Raw genomic sequence first — 20,766 nt, forward strand, 5'->3', positions numbered from 1 at the left:
ATTTATTTAAAAATATTCCCCTCCCATTTTGATGATAGATCAGATCCTGACTTCTTCCTTTTTGCTGGAGGACTTTGGCAGTTTCACCTGAGCTGTGGGTTTTCCTGTCCTAAACTGAGCTGGGGGGAGGATGTTCAACTGGAGACCCTGATCCTGCAATCAGATCCATGGGCAGACCCTTACCCTTGCATAAAGTCCTTTCAAGTTCAGCGGGGGTCCAGACCTGAACCCAAATACAGGATCTGAGCCATCGATGGTGCAGATTTCAGTCTGTTGTGATGTCACTGTCAAGGTCCTCCAAAGACCTTGCAATAATCCTCCAACACAAAGAAAGAAAATAGGACTTACAAGTCAAGCAGTAGATTTTCTTTTAAAATAAAACATTGTTGCTCCTTTCTGATGGATTCAAATTGACTCAGAGAGCTTCAGTTTTTGCATTGCAGCTCACCTTTAATCTAACGTTACTATGAAGTGGATCCGAGCAATATCCCTGCCAAGCACTGAAGACTACAGTCAGTTCTTCTTTGGGTCGGTGAGGAGAGGATGGGAAGGAGAGAGCAATTCCTACTCGATGGACAGCTATGACAAATCAATTGCCAAAAGCTCCGTTTGGTACACAATGTTTCACCCTTTATGTTAAACGCATTTGCCCTTATTAACATTTTATCTGTGTGCCTGAGAGAGAATGCGAGACTTGGCAAATGGTCAGGAATCTACCTCAGGAATAAGCTTTCCTGGCACGCAGAACCCTGCCGCTAAATAGCTCAAGAGCAATGATGAACTCAGAAAGAGCTGTGAAAAAAATGACTGGAGATGCGGGGAAAAGAGTGGCTCGAGAACAGAAACAAGCTGAAGGCTGGGACTGTGTGAAGATATGCAGACACGCTGCATGCCTCAGAGGGGAGATACCAGAAGGTCCAGAGTTCTAATCTCTGCTTAGCCACTGACTTGCTTCACAGCCTTGGTCACATCACTCTTCTGTTTATGTCTCAGTCTCCCCTTCTGCAAAATAAGGATACTAATACTAACCTCTATCACAAGGGGGTTATGAAGTGTGAACAGTGTTTGTTCAGCACTTGGAGAGCATCAGAGTGTCCTTGTATAATATCCCATAATAGGACATACCTTTTTTATTCATTAGTTGCTTGTCTCAGAACCAAACGCCAGTCAGCATTGGTAACAGGTGTTTCAGGGCGAGGTGGCACCAGGAGTCACTGGGGTCTAGAGGCTACATTTTGGCTGATGTCAGGAGTAAAATGAATTACATAATCCCAACCGAGTCGGCTCATAACCACAAGGTTCAGCACGGCCCAGTCAGAAGTCCCTGCTGAGCAGATGCTCGGGGCTAAATCGTATTTGCCTTAGGACAAGCTCCCACAGAATTTGCGTGAGTGTGAGTAAAGAAGAGCAGGACTAGCCCCTGCCCTCTTCAGGGCTAGAATAGCAGAAAGTGTTGCTGGTCAAAACTGAAGTGCACTGGCAGAGCAATACAGGAGCCCTGAGGTGGAAAAGCAGGACGTGCCATAGGTCACATGCCTGAGCTGCACAAAGACATCTGCACAGGAGTAGGAGGTCAAATCTGAGATGCAGTGACAGATCTACACGAGGGAGGCTTGCACTGCACCTTCTTGCACATTGTCTGGCTCAAGCTGGTGCCTGCTGCATTCCTGAGCGTAAAACAAAACAAAAAAGAAGGGGGCAGGGGGAAAGTAGACCATGAGTGAACTTCTGACGCATTCAAGTACCCCTGCTGGAGAGTGGGATTCATGTACAGAATAATTTAAGCGCCAAAGGCTTCACCAAACGGCTCAGATGCTATTATTTCACTGTTTGGTGGCCAATGGCCATACCGGGTCAGACCAAAGGTCCATTCAGCCCAGTATCCTGTCTTCCAACAGTGGCCAATGCCAGGCGTCCCAGAGGGAGCGAACCTAACAGGTAACGATCAGTGACTCTGGCATCATCAGCTGAGGAGGAGCAGAAGTGACAGAAGAGAAGAGAGAGGGGCTACTCTAATACTCAGGGAAAGAAGAGAAATGTTTAATGAGACTGTAGCCCTGGTTTTGCCCCCTACAGAAATGCCTACCTGGTGGCAGAGGGACCAGGAGGGACAGTGGCGTACTGGCAGTGCTGTGCGGGGCTTCCAGATTAGAGTAGCAAGAAGTGTGGGTTGAGGTGAACTAGGAAGGTTGTATGCACCCAAACCTGTTGCTACGTCCTCAGTAGCTGCGATTCCCTTGCGTGCTTACCCATGTTTGCACTGGTTCCTGTAGAGCTGCTGTGAGTATAAATGGCAGCGTAGCCACGGCAACATAGGCAGTGGCAGCAGGGCCTGGCTTGGCACTTTCAGGCCGGTTTGCAGCTGTGCCACTGTTAGACATTGGCAATGCTGCTATTTATGCTCGCACTAGCTCAACGAGAACTAGCATGAGGATGTGTGTGCAAGCAGGGGCATCACGGCCCTAGCGTGTAGCACAGATGTGACCTCTGACAACAAGGGTGCTGCAAATCAGACTGGATTGAGGTGCCTCGGCTGAGCTGTCCAGGGAAACCTCACGCAGGGACTGCTAACCTTCTACCGGGCTTCAGCTGGGGCTAGGAGTCTTTCTATGAGAGTCCTGTGGCAGCTTATAGACTAACAGCTGTATTGGAGCATGGTCTATAAGGTGCCACAGGACTCTTGGCTGCTTTTACAGATCCAGACTAATACGGCTACCCCTCTGATACTTCCATATAATGAGCATCATGCTGAAAACCAGGAGTAAAGTAGAAAGAAAGTGGGGAGCTAAGAGGCTAGAGACGGAACATGTCCTGGAGATTAGATAGGGGTCCTGAGAGAGGTGTTGGAAGAACAAAGATAGCAAGAGGTCAACATTCATATTACAGAACTTTGGTATTGACCGTGCATTTTTTTCGTCTTATTTGTGCATTACATAAAGTCACTCCCAATGCGGCCAAGAGGCACCATGAAAGGCAACAGAATTAACTACAAAGGCCACTCTAGAGACCACCGCGGACACTATAAGCAGCACTGTTCATTTACCAGAGGACCCATCCATCCGAGGAAGGCATATTTTAGGTGTAAATAAGTAAAATTTAAGAAATTAATGAGTTCTACCATATGATTTTATCCTTAAAAATTAACAACATTCCAGTAAATGAGCAAAGAAGAAATAACTTCTTTCACTAGGTTTATTACATGCATGGAAAATCTTAACCCTTCATGACATCATCGCCACAGCCCTTATTGTATTTAGGGAAATATACATTTCCAACAAGCTTCAGCTCCTGATGGCTAACCACAGCCTCTCTGAGCTGATGGCATGAGATGTTGGGGCCAGTTGTTTCAAGTAAACACAGCTGTCATACATGCCAATGTCCTCAGAGCAAAGCCCAGTAGATTTCAGTTCTCCAAAAAATTTGCATAACTCTGCATAGAAATGAAGAGAATGGGAGGTAGCGTGCAAGGAAGTGGAGAGAGAGAGGGACTCCAGCATTTCATCTTTCTTGCCCATCCCAACATCAGCATTCTATCCCAACCCCTGCAAACCAACTTCATTGGGAAGGAGGGTGGGAACCCATTCTCCCCCTAACCCAACTTCACTGCAAAGAACCCTAATATCATCCAACTTCACTGAGAAAAATAAACCAAAATACCCAACCCACCACCAAATTCACTGGGGGTGGGAGGATCCTCCTCCAGCCAACTTCATTGCCAAACTATCCCTCCCCATTCAAACCAACTCCATTGCAAAACCCATCCCCTCACCTTTGGGAGCCTAAGGGGTGAGCAGTAATGCCCTGACAATCTCCTCCCAAGCCTGGGGAAGGCAGCTGCTCTCCAGTCAGATCTCAGCACACAGCAGCACTCTCTGGGAGTGGAGCAGGAGGGCACTCTAACTGGTCCCCTTGCTGAAGGTCCAGGCTGTCCCACATCACATGCAGGAGCTCGGATTGGCTCCCCTTCCCTATTTCACACCCTCCTGGAGAAAGGCAGCCAATCAGACTGTGGACAACTCCGGAAACCTGTAGTCTCTCGAGAAAACACAAAATAGTTCCCCAATATCATGGTTATATATTGCATTTGTGACCTGCCTGATGCCAAGCGGTAAGTCCATAGCAGATTTGGGACTAGAATTTAGGCTGTTGCTGGTTCCCAGCCCCATGCTCCTTCCTTTTGCCCTTCTCTCCCCCCATATTTCATCAGGGGGTGGGAAATAGCTGTTTAAAACCCACCTTTAATGAATTGTATCTAGAGCTGGGTAACATTTTTCACCTGAAACTCTTTTTCAACAAAAATGCAGATTTAGGTCAACCAAAACTTTTCATGAACTGGTGTCAATGTCTCCAATTTGTTTCGGTTGGAAAAAAAAATCTGTAAAAATTAACCTGTTTCATTTCATTATTTTCAAAATGAAATGTGTCCATTTTTTTAAAATCAGAAATAATTTTCTGGTTTTCCATTTACTTTTATTTTTAAAAGTTTTTAAAAGCTCTGAAATGAAATATTTCATCTCAGGTGGAACAAAACATTTTATTGGACTCCAATTTTGTTTTTCAATTTTTATGTTCCCTGAATTTTTTGTCCAATTTTTCAGAACTGCCAGTGAACTGAAAAATAAACATTATTTGCAGAGTTCTTATTGTATCAGAGAGACCTGACGTTGTAAGATGTGCTGGCAATGAAGGGCTAGTGGGGAGAGGAGAGCCTGGGAATCAATCTTCAAGGGGAACAAATATTTAACACTGAGTTCTTCAGTCTAGCAGAGAAAGGTATAACATGATCCAGTGGCTGGAAGTTGAAGCTAGACAAATTCAGACTGGACATAAGGCATACATTTTTAATGGTGAGAGTAATTAAGTATTGGAATAATTTACCAAGGTTGTGGTAGATTCTCCATCACTGACAATTTTTAAATCAAAATCGGATGTTTGTCTAAAAGTTCTGCTCTAGGAGTTATTTTGGTGGAGTTCTATGACCTTTGTTACATGGGAGGAGAAACTACAGAATCACAATGGTCCCTTCTGGCCTTGGAATCTGTGCATTTCACATTATAGTTTGAAGAACTTCACTCCTTTTGTGAATATATCATTTATCCTTACATGAAGTCCTGCTAGTTCTGCAAACATTTGTAGTGTCCCAGCAAAATTCTGGTGCATCCTCTAGCTCCTAGCACTTCTCTCCTCCCATTTTGCTCCTAGGGTGATGGATCTACCTGTGTATTTGTATGCGGCATCACCGTAATCCATGCTGAGGGGGAATACTTTCTTTAAGGCAGACAGCTTTGTCCTGCAACAGCAACATACCTTTGGATATAGCAGCTGGTTTCCCCCTCCCTTCTCCACTCTTGCTAATTCTTCTTGTCCTTGTCAATTCTTCAAGACATAGCTATGTCCAAGACACACCAATTTCCCTGCCCAGCATGGCTGACTCAGGGAGAAATTCTAAGATGACAGCAAAAGACAAAAAGCTCCCCGAAGGAGAAAGAAGGTGACAAGCTGAATTCAGCTGGCCCGAAGCTTTCATCCACATCCCACTAGTGTGAAATAAATTCAAACATCTCCTGTGCAGCGCCAGGGCCATATATTTGAAGCTAAATGTTTCCCTTTCATTCGGGAAGACGATAATAATAGTCTTTCTGTCCAGTAAAGATGAGAAGGGGGCTGGGAAATATCGAGAACGGCCTGAAGACTACGCCAGCAATTATAATAATTTAAATCAAGTTCCCTTTTCTCAGGGAACCAATATCAGTTTGCATGAGAAAACAGTCTTCCTGGGAATTCACTAGTGAAAATTTGCCATTTTCTCTGGTGAAAATGAGTGTAAGAATTGGAAGAATTTGTGACCCAGCATAATTGGATCCTGTGCCAAAGAAAATGAGATTTTTCCTCCCTGCTCCCTCACAGCTCCTTGGAGGGCGGGGAAGGCAGTTGTCACAGTGGAAACAATGTCGGTGGAAGTGTGCATGAGAGGGCGCAGTTCGCAGCCCTAGCAGCTGGAGCTATCTTGAATTGAGAGTGCTCCGAATAGCACCTCTCCAGCAGAATGGCAGTATCCAGATACCACATACCCTGCCGTGTTGCCACTCCAGGCTGGGTTTCAAACGGCTGGGAAGGCAGTGGGTTATGTAGAGAAGGGCCCAGCTTTCCATATCCCAGTGCCGCCAACTCCCTACAATTTCACTGCGATATTTTGAGTCATAGAGTTTAAGACCAGAAGGGAACAACAGATCATCCAGTCCAGCCTGTATATCACAGACCACCAAACTCCACTCAGCACCCACACACCAAGCCAACAACTCGAACCTGATCAAAGTATGAAAGCCTCAGGAGACTAAACTATTGTGTGCCACAGGCAGAGAGAGAACAGGAGGGACCAAGGTGCACAAGTGCCCAAGCCCCTGCAGTGGCAGGGAAGTGATTAAATATTTGGTTTTGTACTTAACGCCCCAGCTCCTGGAGTCATGTGATTGTGAGACTGTCTAAGATTTTAGTTCAAAAAAAATGTTTCTAGCCCTTATGGTTACAGAGAAAAGCTTAAGAATGTGACCGCAGTGTCCCTGAAAGGCTCAAAAAAACCCTGAAAAATATAAAATATAGCCCAAAATGTATTTTTTTAAATCTTGTGATAAGAATAATCTGATTTGACTAATCTGCCCATCTGATATGGACTTTGGTTACATTAATGACATAGAAAAGGCTATATACATACCATGCCTCCACTTTCTAGTCTTTCAATTCCACCTCAAAACAGACTTCTTCCATGAAACCTCACTCTAAATAAGAAGGGGGGGAAACTAACACACAGCAATCTCAAGACATGTGCATCAATCAGCAACACTATCTCACGGTATTTGTTGTCAAACTCATCCTCCCTTTCCTATTACCTCCACTAGTCCCCAAATTTTGCTACTTCCTCTTGTCATTATTATGGTCTCATTTTAGGGACTGATCCTGCAAACACGTCCTTACGTGAACAGGGTGACTTTAACATCATTCACTATTCACATGAAAAAGTATTTCCTGGATAATGCCCATAGATTGCCAGATCTTGAGGAAACAGGGTACAATTTTCAGAAGTGCCTGAGTACTCCATTAATAAGCGATATTTATTATATATATTACATATAACATGGTAGTGATGGTGATGCCCATCTGATCAATTGCAGAACCATGCGGTAAGCTATCCAACTTCTTAGAGTAATATACTGCACTTGCTTCTATTAGAGGACCTCAAGATATTGGATTTTAAACCCCATCCTTATTCTGCATAGGAAAAACAACACATGAGGTCATTTAAAGAGGTTCTAAAATGTATTAGGCATAATTTCTCTCTCGCTCTGAGGCCTGTAACAGAGGGAATCCTGGGACTGAGGTGCTTGGTTTTACAAGAAGAAGAATATGGACCTGATCCAAAGCCCACTGAAGTTAATCGAAAGACTGCCATTGATCTCAGTGGGTTTTGGCTCAGGCCCTATTTAAAAAAAAAAAAAAAAGGATCAATCCAATTTTAGCTCTCTCCAGAACATTTCTAAAATGGATTCTACTAATCTATATGGCACATGCAGAACAGATTGTGGGGTGAGGTAGGAATGATGGTTTTATTGGCCCGCACCTGGAATATCTGTGTAACGCATTTGTGGCTTTGTCACTCAAGAGCCATCCCAAGCTTATGCCAACAAAACGTCTGTACCACACCACGCCGCTTTGCTCCAATATTTGAGTTTTATCTGTTTCGATTTAGACACATAAAAAGAAAAAAAAAAACCACACTATCCTAGGCCCCAGGGAGTCACTTGCATACACATTGACACCTACATACAAGGGCACCTTGCAAATGCATTCATGCTCGTGAAGACAGACAGGCAGGCAGGCAGGGTATAAATGGCCAAAAAACAACCCCTGTGAGGTTCGCCATACAGGAGAGTTGGAAGAAGCACATGGCATGAGCAGCAGTCCAAGGCATAACACTTCCTGGGTACCCGGAGAACGGCTGGAGGTGTCCCTGGCACCTTTAAAGAAGATATAGCAAGGCACGTCCCAGTGTGAAGCTACGCAGGTGGGAAGAAGGGTCACACCATGCATTCCACACAGGATGCATCGCCACCACCACGGCTTAAACTGCCCCTTTGTGCCCAGGAGCACTGGCAGCCACCCGAATGCTGCATTCTGCATGGGGGTTCCTCCCCCAAGGCCCCCATGAAGCAGGGGCAGGTGTAATTTAGCCCTGCATGTGTATATTATCCAAACACGGTATCTGGCTACATGTATCAATGTATGTTACGATCTACATAGAAACGGATAATTGGGCAGGTGGGGTTACTTATTGATTTACCACCACCCTGGCATACTGGGAACCAAACCAGATCTCCCTCCTCGCCTCCCCGCCATCCATTTGAATACCATTGCACATCTGAAGCAGAATCTCCCTGTCACAGCAAATGGAGCATGCTCCCGTCACACTTGCCTTCCCTGGAAGTGAAAGGATATTATTCAGGCATGAATCACTCGAATCAGGGCAGTTTTGCTCCCAGAACCCTCCTCAGCCTGGAGCCGGCATGCTCAGCTGACATCGGCTGTGATGGCAGAAGTTGCGGCATGCCCCTTTATGGGAAGGAGACTCACGGGCAGCGGTCCCTGCAGTCAGCTGTGCTGGGCATGTTGTTTATCATTCCAGCCCAGGGCAGTTGGACCTGGCCGAAGGACAGCTTGGCCTCTGCCTAGTGTTTCAAAAGAAAAGAAAAACAAAACAGAGCGGGGCGACCGCAGTTCAAACACAGGCATTAAAATAAACTAGCCGTTACAAAGAGCGTCCTACTCCAGACAGTGGCAACGGTGTTACCAACTTGCAGCTGGTTTCACCGATCCAGAGCTATACCTGGCATGCCCCAGAGGCCGACTTTTGTGCATTGAGTTCACAGAGGGCCTCCCGCATAGAAGCTCATTAACAAATCCTCGGTCATTTTTGGCAGCGGGGCTTAGGCTTTAACGGCATTTAGGCGCTGTAGGAAATTTTACCCCAACCCTCCCTGAAAGTCAATGGGCCTTCGGCTTCTCAAGACACGAATCACTTTCAGATGTAGGACTTGGGCGCCTAGGTCACAGAGGTGCTTTTGAAAATGGATTTGCCCAAGATTATGCAGCAAGCGCAGGGCCGAGCCGGGAATTGAACCCCAGACTTCCTAGCTCACAGTTCCATGCCTGAGCCACCAGATCACATTGCCGTCCACCAACATCAATCAGCTCGGATGCATACCCCAGCTCACCTTCTTTGTCAGGAAGGAAGTATTCTGCAGGGACCTGCCTTCAGGGACCTGCTGTAGGCCGCCTCGCTTGGGTTCCCTGGTTAGTCTCACTGTGTGAGCCTGGTTGGGAGCGGTGCCGTCACCAGAGCCCAGCAAAGCACAGGGGTGCGGGCCAAGCCAGCATTAGCACAGGGAAGGGGCGGTGGGCAGATCCCTAGGAAAGTCTCGACCAATGCTCCCTCCTGCATTTAGGAGGCTGAATTTAGCTCGGGAACAAGGGTCCTTCCTCGGCTGACTGATGCCCTCCCCTCCCCCCACAAATCTTCCATCTGCTGCATGCTGCCCATGGGCATGCTCTTGGCTCGTTACTAATTTGGGTTCGTCTCTTTGGTTCGCTTCACTTGTTTGTTGTGAGGGGAAAAAAGAACTAAGAAAAACAAACCAAAAAGGGGAAAACTTTTTGCTTGGTGTGGGGAGGGCTCAGAACGGGCACCACCCCCAAGCCTAAAGAGCCAATCCCTCTCCTCTGGTGGCTTTACAGCTCCCTCCTGTTGTTGCTTTTCAATATTATTTTTAACTCTCTCTTTGGTTTCTAAGCACAGCCTGGTTGCTAGGGGGTCAGAGGTCAGATAAGCCCCAGTAGCTGCTGTTGCCTGTGTGGAAGACACCCCCATCCCTGATCTTTATCCCCAACCATGCCCACAAGATCCTCTGTGCACCTGGCAGCTTTTCCTCATTTTACACACATGATAACCTGGAGGTTGGACACCCAGTTTCTGCCCTCCCGTGAGTCACCTTCTGGTGTTCATTCAAGGCTCGAGGGTTAGGCACTGCTTCCCACTTCCTTCCCTCTCTAATTAAACTAATCGGTGTATTTAACATGGAAGCAACAACACCAGTGCGACTGCTGTTGGATGCCATTTCCTGTCCCCAAGTGCCTTTCACAAAGAATAAAGACAAGTTTCAGAGTAGCAGCCGTGTTAGTCTGTATTCACAAAAAGAAAAGGAGGACTTGTGGCCCCTTAGAGACTAACAAATTTATTTGTGCATAAGCTTTCGTGAGCTACAGCTCACTTCATCGGATGCAGGGCACATGGGCCGGAAGGATGGTTTAGTGGGTGAAGCACTGGACTGGGAGTCAAGAGGATGGGGATTTGAGTCCCAGCTCAGCTTTAGACTTCCTCTGTGACCTTGAACAAGTTACTTAGTCTGTGCAGGTCCCCCTCTGGAGAATGAAGGTACCACTTATGTACCTTATAGGGGTATCAAGGATAAACCCACTAATGCTTCCAGCCATCTTAGGTCCTTATCTAGCCTCCATTACCATGATAACTGAGCACCTCATAAGGTACATCTACACTGCAATTAAAAACCTGCAGCTGGCCTGTGCCAGCTGATCCAAGCTAAGGGGTTTGAGCTAAGAGGCTGTTTAATTGTGGTGCAGATGTTTGGGTTTAGGCTGGAGCCTGGGCTCTAGGACCCTGCAAGGAGGGACATCTACAAACGTCTAACTATCTCTGTTGCCACAAATGCAGTCTGTCACATCTGCAGAATGACAATGTCATGGTTTCTCTCCTTTTCCAAGTAAAATAAATGTACTTTAAGTTTAGAAAACTATTAATCCGTTTTGAGAAATGTTCTATATGGACAAATCTATGGCTCCTGTTTGCCAACAGGTGGCCAGTCACCACAAGGGTGAACTAAAAGACTCCCCACCCTGATCTCCCATGGCTGGAGTCACCACAAGTGAAATCTTCCCACTGACCAAGCCGACATTCACCTAGAGACCTTTGTGGTCTTCAGACAATGGCAATACCAGATGCACTAAAGGGAAGAGTCTCTCTGGTTGTCACTCCTCTACATGTCGCTTTGTGGTGGAGAGGTTCGGCAGACCCGCTAACAGCAACATACTAAGGGAGCGCACAGTCAGTAATGTTAAAGGTTTTGGTCAAAGTTCATGTGAACCTATCCTACACAACCATGGTATACTCTTTTAGAAAACATGTTATTATGAGCAGTTCTTGTCCGGATTCTAGGACGGAGCGGGAGGGAGATGGCTATTAAGTGAGAGCTGAACTCCACTTGAGGCTATGAGGATTAATAGATGGTTGATCTTGTGGTGTTTTCATGTTTCGGCCAACTTGACCACCACTAATGGAGTAAATAGGAAATGCAGTAGAGCAGTACAAGCAACTAGGCAATCACCAGGACAGGAATGATTGAGGTGGCAAAGAAGAGCAGAGGCAAATCACTATAGCCATGAGAGGTAGCGCAAGAAGCAAAAGGAGTCTGCGATGCCATACAAAGCCAACTTGTATGCAATCCCCAGAGTGCTGTACTTTTCCCCTCAACTGGAGATGAGTAAGAGTCCATTTTTTTCCAGAATACAACACAATGTACAGTCAAGAAAAGTGTGGCCTATGTCTCTAATATAGGGCTATATTGACACTTCTATTGTTTCCCATCGCGGCTCTAGGTCCTCCTCTGCTAGTGAAGCTGGAAGAGTTGTGATTAAAATGCAGATGGTTGGTTTACTACATCACCTAGATGAGTTCGGAGGAGAGTTCGATGGCACAGAGGCTAACCTGCTGAGAGCCCGTCTGCACCAGCACTCTTGCTGATGCTGCCAGGGGGAGTGCTACCCTGCTGATGATGCAACAGTGAGAAATTTTACGAAAGATGCAAGCGTGCACAGAGCCTGCCTGTGTGCCAGTCACAATGGTATTTGCATGCCCATGAGATCAAAATGTGTGAATCCAGGCCTGCTCTCATTCCCAAGAGCATATTATAATAGAGAGATTGGACACAGGCCGCAAGGCATTATAGAGCCACACAGAAAAGGAGAGACAGTCACCCTAGAACATACCTATGCAACATTCACATCTGGAGGCAATGGGAGAGAACAAGTTAAAGCAGTAAGGATATTTTAGGACCACCAGCCAGGTCAAGAGGCTATTTTATAAACCTAGGAAAGTGGACAATTATTGCTTGCTGTAGCGGACAAAGACGGCAGCTACTTTTGAGTTTTAAAATAACCCTGTTCCTTAAATTTACATAGGTACAAAATGCCACATTTAAGTGATTAGTTGGGGATATGATAGGCCAATGAATTGACTGCATATATATAAACAAAAGCAAGGACTTACATTTTAATACTTTATGTTTAAGATGACAACTTACTTTCATTAACATTTGTATATGTTAATAATAATTATGTGTTATTACATGCTAATTTTATATTATACTTTTAATAACTTTGTTATTGTTAATAAACATATTATATAATAAGAAAAGGAGTACTTGTGGCACCTGAGAGACTAACCAATTTATTTGAGCATAAGCTTTCGTGAGCTACAGCTCACTTCATCAGATGCATAAAGTGGAAAATGCAGTGAGGATGTTTTATACACACAGACCATGAAAAAATGGGTGTTTATCACTTCAAAAGGTTTTCTCTCCCCCCACCCCACTCTCCTGCTGGTAATAGCTTATCTAAAGTGATCACTCTCCTTACAATGTGTATGATAATCAAGGTGGGCCATTTCCAGCACAAATCCAGGGTTTAACAAGAACGTCTGAGGAACAGTGGGGGGGGTGGGGTAGGAAAAAACAAGGGGAAATAGGTTACCTTGCATAATGACTTAACCACTCCCAGTCTCTATTCAAGCCTAAGTTAATTGTATCCAATTTGCAAATGAATTCCAATTCAGCAGTCTCTCGCTGGAGTCTGGTTTTGGAGTTTTTCTGTTGTAATATCGCAACTTTCATGTCTGCAATCGCGTGACCAGAGAGATTGAAGTGTTCTCCGACTGGTTTATGAATGTTATAATTGTTGACATCTGATTTGTGTCCATTTATTCTTTTACGTAGAGACTGTCCAGTTTGACCAATGTACATGGCAGAGGGGCATTGCTTCCACATGATGTATTATATGATAGGGATTTGTGGGGGGGTTACTATGTTTGGTAGATGATGACTTTTTTGTTTTGTATTTAAGTTAGGGAAAGTTAGGGACATTTTTAAAACTGAACAGGATATTTAAGAAGGCTTTGTTTGTATTTTTAAAGGTCTTATTGACCACACTAAATTAGACTCATATTTACATATTACTCGTTAATATAGGATTTATTGAATACATTTATGTTTTTATTATTTTCCATGAGGTAGCTTTATTTAATTCCTGTTTTATTTGTTTATATTTTTATTTGAGATTTTGTTGGCTTTTAAAGGACAAAAAGGGGGTGTACTTATTTATTTATTTTGTTAAGAAATGTTTTGATTTTGTGTTATTTATTTTAGCTGGCTGTTCTTGAATTGCAATTTTCATCTGGCAATAGATTATTAGCAATGCTATAACAATTACAAGCTGAAGCACGATCCATATATCTGAACTTCTACGAATCCATGAATGCGGTCCTATATTGTTAAAGGCATTTACAATTTGGTCCCAGATGTTAGTTGCATTGAAATCTGCTGTTTTGTTTTGTTCCCTTACTGTCCTTTCACAAGTTAGTTAGGACACTTTGTTTGTCTGTTTGTTTTGAAGTACCGCTGTTTGTTTAAGGCTTAAATGAGGAATAGGCACCATAAATTGTGGGTGAATATTACTTTAAAATATTTTATAGTTTTTAATTAAGAAACATCTCCTTACAAAATTTTAAGAGGAAATCCCTTACCTTTTACAGAAAGGAAAAGGAAATAGAAGGGGAAATACTAAGGCTTTGTCTACACTGGACTTTCTCGGTAAAACTTTTGTTATTCAGGGGTGTGAAACCCCTCTCCCCCGAACAACAAAAGTTTTACCAACGGAAAAGCACCAGTATGAACAGCGCATTGTCGGTGGGAGAGCTCTCCTGCTGACAAAGCTACCGCCTCGCATTGGGGGTCGAATTTTTTTTTTTTGTCGGCGGGAGAGCTCTCTCTCGCCAACAAAGAGTGGGTACACTGTACAGCTTTTAGCGACACAGCTGTGTCGCTAAAAGGTGCGTCATGTGGACATAGCCTAAATGTCTCCTTCTTTCTTTAATCTACTTAGCCTACAGCTCTGGGCATGAGGGCTTTGTTCTTTTTGCACAGCGGAGGTTCTGCCAGACACCACTGGAAGTTGGTGCATAGCTCTGATATCACCCTCACGGGCTAGCTTTGGCCAGTGCTCATCCAAGGTGATGCCCTAGCATGGATGGAAACAAGTTTGGTAGGTTCTTCCTCCTAGATTCTGATGGGCGCATGGTTGTATCACAAACTCACTGCACAAACAGGCACACTTGACGTGTCTGCACAAGGCGGAAGAGGCTAAGAAGAGCTGCTCCAGGAGACTCTTTTCTTCTTTGGGGGGTTTACAGTGTGATTTGTTCATGAGGAAGTGGCCTGAGACCACCACCTCCTTCCAAACAGACTACTGTACAGATGTCCGATGGGTAGTAATTATAGTCACCCCCACCAATATGGATTCTGAGGCAGAGGCTTTAGTAATGGGAGAGGCAGCCTAAGAGGGTAACTCCCTCCTTCTCTCTCCCTTGGAGGGGAAGGAGGACAACACCGGACAAGCAGAAGGTGCTGCACGGCAGGAGTAAGATGCATTGACAGAGCTGTGACTGGCAGTCAGGATCAGAGTATCAGGGGGACCACAGGCCAGGGCTGAGGTTGCTCAGCAGAGGTTTGTGTGAAAAACCCGGGCTGGACTCGCCATGGGTGTTGTGGATCATAACTGAAGTGCTTGGCAGAGCTGTGTGTGGAAAAGCCTGTGTAGCATTTCTCACCACTCTGGTTGCCTTGAACGAGTACGATCATTCTCTCACTTTCGCACACCAGCCTTGCTCCTGCTGTTGCTTTGATGCAGCGGCCAGCGGATGGGTCCCACCGCGCCCACACAGAATTCTCCCGGAGAGAATGGAGACACAGCAATATTGCCTAGTTCATGCATCTGTAACCATGAAAAAGATTCACTGTGGTTTGGTGAACAGCATCCAGAGGGGTCAGCGCTCCCTTGCCGCGGCGACGCCTCCCACTAGAAAAATCTCACCCCTCACTCACCCCCCCCCACCACCCACCTTTCACCACAGGCAATTGCTTCTACCAACTCGCTCCGTAAATGAAAACAAGAGAGGGAGAACAAAAAACACATCACACGCCACCCAACCAAGCCCGCTCCCCTTCTGCGTCTTTGCAAATGACTGGCGACCCGCAGGAGGAACCCAGGACAGGAGGTTATAGCCGCTGGTCGGGAGAGCCATCATTGTTAGATCTCATCTCTCACTTTAAAATAAAAAAAAAACAGCCCTGCACCGAAGTGTTGTATACGAAAAGGAACACACTGCAGCACCGCACTCAATCAGGAGCCGACAGCTACCGCCTGGCCAAGCATGACAGCATTGCTCGTTTTTCACTCTGACACCACTGCAAGCTCCACGAGCCGTCTTGACTTGCAAGGTGATTGGAATATTGAGTACAATACCGCAGTGGAAGCCCGGCCCCTCGCACGACAACCACAGCCGCCCCCCTTCCCTCGCACACACAAGGAAGAATGAAAAACAATGTGAAGTAGACGCCTCCTGTACATCTTCGGAGACAACCTTAGCGTCATTGTTTCCAATTCCTCAACTCATTTCGAGAATGCAAGGAGGTGTCGCCCACCTTTTTAATATGCATGCTTTTGCTATGGAAATGTAACCCTGGTAGTACATCGTAATGATGGCAGTGCTCCAGGGCCACTGCAGTCCTCCTGCATCCCATTACTATGCAAATAAAGTTCCTGGAGAGAGCAATACCTTATCATATTCCCCCATGTTACCAAACTCAGCTTGGGAAAGGCTCCTGGGGATCAGCACACTCCATGGAACCCCCAGCCATCAAGGGAGCAAGTTCCATTCTCCATCAAATCTTATATTCCCCCTTCCCCCCCACTGGGCAGCATGGACATCAGCCTGGATGATATCCCAAAATACAATTTTTAATATAAAGCAACTCCAAGCTGACATTAAAAGACATGCACGGATGTTGGCTTTTGGTCAATACAATAGTGCTGGGCTTGGATATCTGAGAATGTAATTTAATTAGGGATTACTAATGGCAGTGCAAGCTTGTGATTCCCACAGGCACTGCGTGCAGTTCTGGTCACCCCCCATCTCAAAAAACACACCAAAATACATTAGAATAGCGAAAAGTAAGAGAAAGGCCAACAGAAATTATTAGGAATATGGAACATATGAGGAAAGATTAAAAAGACCGTTCAGCTTAGAAAAGAGACAACTAAGGGGAGACATGATAGAGATCTATAAAATCATGAATGGAGTGGAGGAAGCGAATAAGGGAGTGTTATTTGTCCCTTCACATAACACATGAACCAGGGGTCACCCAATTAAATTAATAAGAGGTAGGTTTAAAACAAACATAAGGAAGTACTTCTTCACACAACCAACCTGTGGAACTCATTGCGATGGTGATGTTGTGAAGGCCAAAAGCATAACTGGGTTAAAAAAAGAATCAGATAAGTCCGTGGAGAATAGGTCCATCGATGGCAATTAGACAAGATGATCAGGAATGCAGCCCTATGCTCTGGGTGTCCCTAAACCTCTGACTGCTAGAAGCTGGGACGGGATGACAGGGGATGGATCACTCAATAAATTGCCCTTTTCAGTTCATTCCCTCCGAAGCATCTGGCACCAGACGCTGCCAGAAGACAGGATACTGGGCTAGATGGACCATTGGTTTGAGACACTATCGTCATTCTTACGTCAGGATGCTCGGTGCCTGTACTATACACCTGTCTCTTGCCTATGTTATCAGCAACCTTTCATCCTACCTGCACCTCACTGCCACCTCTCCATACTCAATTTGCCTCTGTTATACCCAATACCTGTTCTACTGTACTTAACAGCCTCATATCTTCTGCTCCTGCTTCTAAGCCTGAGCTACACTCTGCATTTCTGCCTGCACTCAAACAGCAACGAAGGGTGAGTCATCAAAAATAAACCCAGCCCCACATCTGTAGGCAGCTGTACCTGTTCTGGGTGGGGTGAAGCACATTAACTTACCTGACTTTTTATCTCTAAGGCAACACCCACTTTAGAAACCCCTACACTGCATTTCCACTACGGAAAAGTGAATAATATTCAGTCCCTCAATGGCAAAAGGTCTAGCTCCACCAATGGTGCATTTTACTCGGTTACTGAGGCTACATCTACACTTGGATCTGGGGCGTCTTTCTCAGCTCTAGGAGGCATACTCAGGCTAGCATGCTAAAAACAGTAGGGTCGCTGCAGTAGCTTGTACTAGCTGCCCATGCACATACCCAGAAGGTCTGAATGGATTTGTACTCAAGGCAAGCAGCACCTCCCACCACTCGACACTGCCCAGGCCACAGTGGCTACACTACGGCTTGTAGCCCACTAGCTTGATGAGAGCCACAACGAGTGTATCTCCTCGAGCTGGGAATCACGCCCCCTGCTCCAAGTACAGACAGACCCTGTGACACTGTAACATCCCATGTGGCAGCTAATATCCTCCCAGGGAACTTGAAAAATCTCCACTATTAATTTAATCATCAATTACTTAATCTGTATTTTTTGCTGTTGTTGTTTTTTTAAGGAGGACATTTTCAACAGGCATGTTAAAAAATATTTGAGATAAAAACACATTTTGGGGGGGGGGAAAGCCCCTATGATCAAGTTGACCAATAAAAAGTTACAAAATAGCAAAAACAAAAGATATGGGGGGGTTGATTTCTCTCCCCCTCCCTTTTTTCTAACTGTAACTTTTGATTGGCCGCCTTTGTCATGGAGTAGAAGTTTTAATTTCAAACTTTTTAAAAATTCATTTTTGAAAATTTCCTATTTCAGTAAATTCATAAAAAAAAATCATAAAAACATTTAATGAAAAAAAAATTGCTTTTTTCACTGACCGATTCTGGCACAAGAGCAGAAGACTGGTACATTCTACACTCCTCTTAGTGGCAGATGAATGCTATAAAAAGAACATGGTGGGGGGGGAACCAGCTACAACCACCTTCACATCAGGATCTTCTGGCCCCAGCTGGGGTCTCGGATCAGAGTTCTCGTATTGCTAGCATCATCTCTGCTATCCCTTCCTGCACCACCATGCTAGCTTCTCCAGCTCTCCTTGGAGAAAGGTACGTCTGTATTAGCAAGCAGTTCCTCCTGCTCCAATCCCTGGCACTCCTTCTGAATGAGTCCACAAAGCTCTTTGCTGCCTGTGGTGCATTGAAATATGTTATCATTAGGCTCAACATGTTATTTAGTTAATTAAATGTCACGCTTTTGATAACGTTAATTAGAATAATTTCAGACTCAATAAAGACACACTCTATCTCCAAACCCAGAGAGATAAAAGATGGTGTTTTTATCTGGAGCACTTTGTTCCTAGCAATACATGACCTATCTGGTCCTTACCAAAACTGTATTAATCCATGTGTATTTTGGGGCAATGGGTCTCTCTAATGTTTTCTTTCTGAAGAGCATGTTGTAAGAGACACCCATCATGTTCCCAACATCCAGAACATGGACCTGAGCATGCTGCACTCTACAGGTCAATGGAAACAGGCTCTGCAATCCAGGGCTAGTCCATAGCATTCAGTCTGACAACCACCACTTGTAGGGCCAAGAATATATCACTGACAGGAAAGCATCTCTGAGACATAGCGCGGGCCAGAATTAGAGCTATCTGAATTTGATAGAGTTTCCTGTCACCTCTCTTTCCAATCCCAATTCACAACTGAGCAAGCCCCAAAACAAAGCAAATCACAGCTCAAACCATCCATCTTTTCTGATGGCATATGGAAACCATGAGAAACCTCTTTCCTTGTGGCTTCCATCCCAATCCCTAAAAGGCATAGAAGGTTGGAGAACAACCTACCAGGCTGTGAGCTGCCCATTGTATACGCTGCATCCCTTCTCCCTCTCACCCTATAATTCATCTTCTCTTCACTAGTTAGTCAACTCCTGTTTTATTTCCCACACTGCAGGTTATCACTATCAAATTGGGTGACCACCTCTCCTTCAGGGACCCTGTATGAGTAATAAAGGACAAAACTTGTTTTTAAGGAGCCCCACCTCATAAGGTTTTATGCTTGGTATGAACCCCTACATTTGCATCACAGGATGCTCATTAGTGCCTGAAAATATGCTTTGTATCTGATTAAATTCCTTCACATGGTTCCCATTGGATATGGGTCATTAGGCACCAAATCAGGGATGTCCTTCACAGCAAGAGACAGGTGGTCACCCTACTTGCTAGCAACGAGTCATGTTCATTTGTTCCTAATAGTAACTCACGCCTGTTGAAGAGATTCTCAATATAATAAAAAATAAACACTTAGACAATGGATTTTTCAGCCAGTCCGAGCAATGACTATAGAAAAATCTCTCCCTGCTTGGTCTTGGGATTTTATAAAGGCCCACACTCATCTCCATTTGCCTAGCTTCCTGTCTGGAAACTGAATCGGGCTGCAAACTCCGAGCAGTCTGTTTCATGAGAGCTGATCATCTTCTGTTGCCTCATTGCTGTGACATTGTTAGGTTGCTGCAGTCCCATTGCATATTGCTTTATTGTCTTGTCTCACAATGCCACGTAATATGGCCGACGCATGAGCTGTCCCAGTGCATAAATCATCAGACTTGACCTTGAAAAGATGTGGGGGGATGCAACTGTTTCTGAAAGCTGTGGCTGAGGGGGGGAAATGGATAAAGAGAGGAAAACTTTAGCAGACAACTGTGCAAAACACTCTATTTGTTATTAAAATGATAAACTTGGGCAGATTCCAGAGATCAAGACAAAGGAAAGATCCTTGTTTTAAGTGTTAAGGCATCAGTCTTAGCCATGGTAGATCAGAGCTAATGTCATTGCAATCAGATGATGAACGCAAGTAAATTTTCACTGTACTTGTTAAGAACGTGAACTGAGCGTCAGGATACAACACGCTGATTTTTGCAGACTCCCTACAATTTTTAAGTGAGACATTTTTCAGGATGATAGTTGATAAGAACAGGAAAAGGAGAAGTGTTTCAGAATCTGAATGTTTAAAAGCATCATCATATGTACTAACATATGAGAATAGTGTGGTAGCAATGGGTGAGTCTTAAAAGCATCTGTTCAGTTCAGACCAGCATCCAAATCTTTGGCTGTGAATTTCCAAAGTACCTAAGGGCATGTCTACATGGGGAGTTATTCTGGAATAGCTATTCCTGATTAACTATTCCTGTGTTGACACTGATTCTGCAATTAAAGTGCCTTATTAGGCTGATTCGGAATCAGGCACTCTTATTCCAAAATAGAAGTGTCCACACATAGTAAAATAGCTATTCCACTCTAAATTCACACCCTATATTAATCTGAATTAACTTCCTTGTGTAGACAAAGCCCTAAGTGATTTAGGAGCATAAGTCCCATTAACCGTGGAGGAAGATGTAAAGAAGTATGAGGAAACTACACACTTTTTAAAACTCCAAGCCCCTTTTTCTCCCCCCAATGGAAAAAATGTAAAAAGGTGAGAGAGTATTTTTCCACC

The 20,766-nt window shown here is 44.7% G+C and overlaps 1 long non-coding RNA gene across 3 annotated transcripts in view; it reads right to left on the minus strand.

The window, feature by feature from the left end:
- The window catches only part of LOC125641802 (uncharacterized), a 172,115-nt gene that overhangs the window by 18,015 nt on the left and 133,334 nt on the right, over positions 1-20,766 (minus strand). For 2 of the 3 annotated variants that reach the window (XR_007358154.2, XR_007358156.2), the window contains exon 3: positions 184-317. This is a non-coding gene — a long non-coding RNA (uncharacterized LOC125641802). Of the gene's footprint in view, positions 1-183; positions 318-3,769; positions 8,715-20,766 lie in introns of those variants that run through there. The other variant, XR_007358155.2, reaches the window with a different exon arrangement.

This window comes from Caretta caretta, chromosome 8 (genome assembly GCF_965140235.1).
Source record: "Caretta caretta isolate rCarCar2 chromosome 8, rCarCar1.hap1, whole genome shotgun sequence".
Classification (NCBI taxonomy): domain Eukaryota; kingdom Metazoa; phylum Chordata; order Testudines; family Cheloniidae; genus Caretta; species Caretta caretta.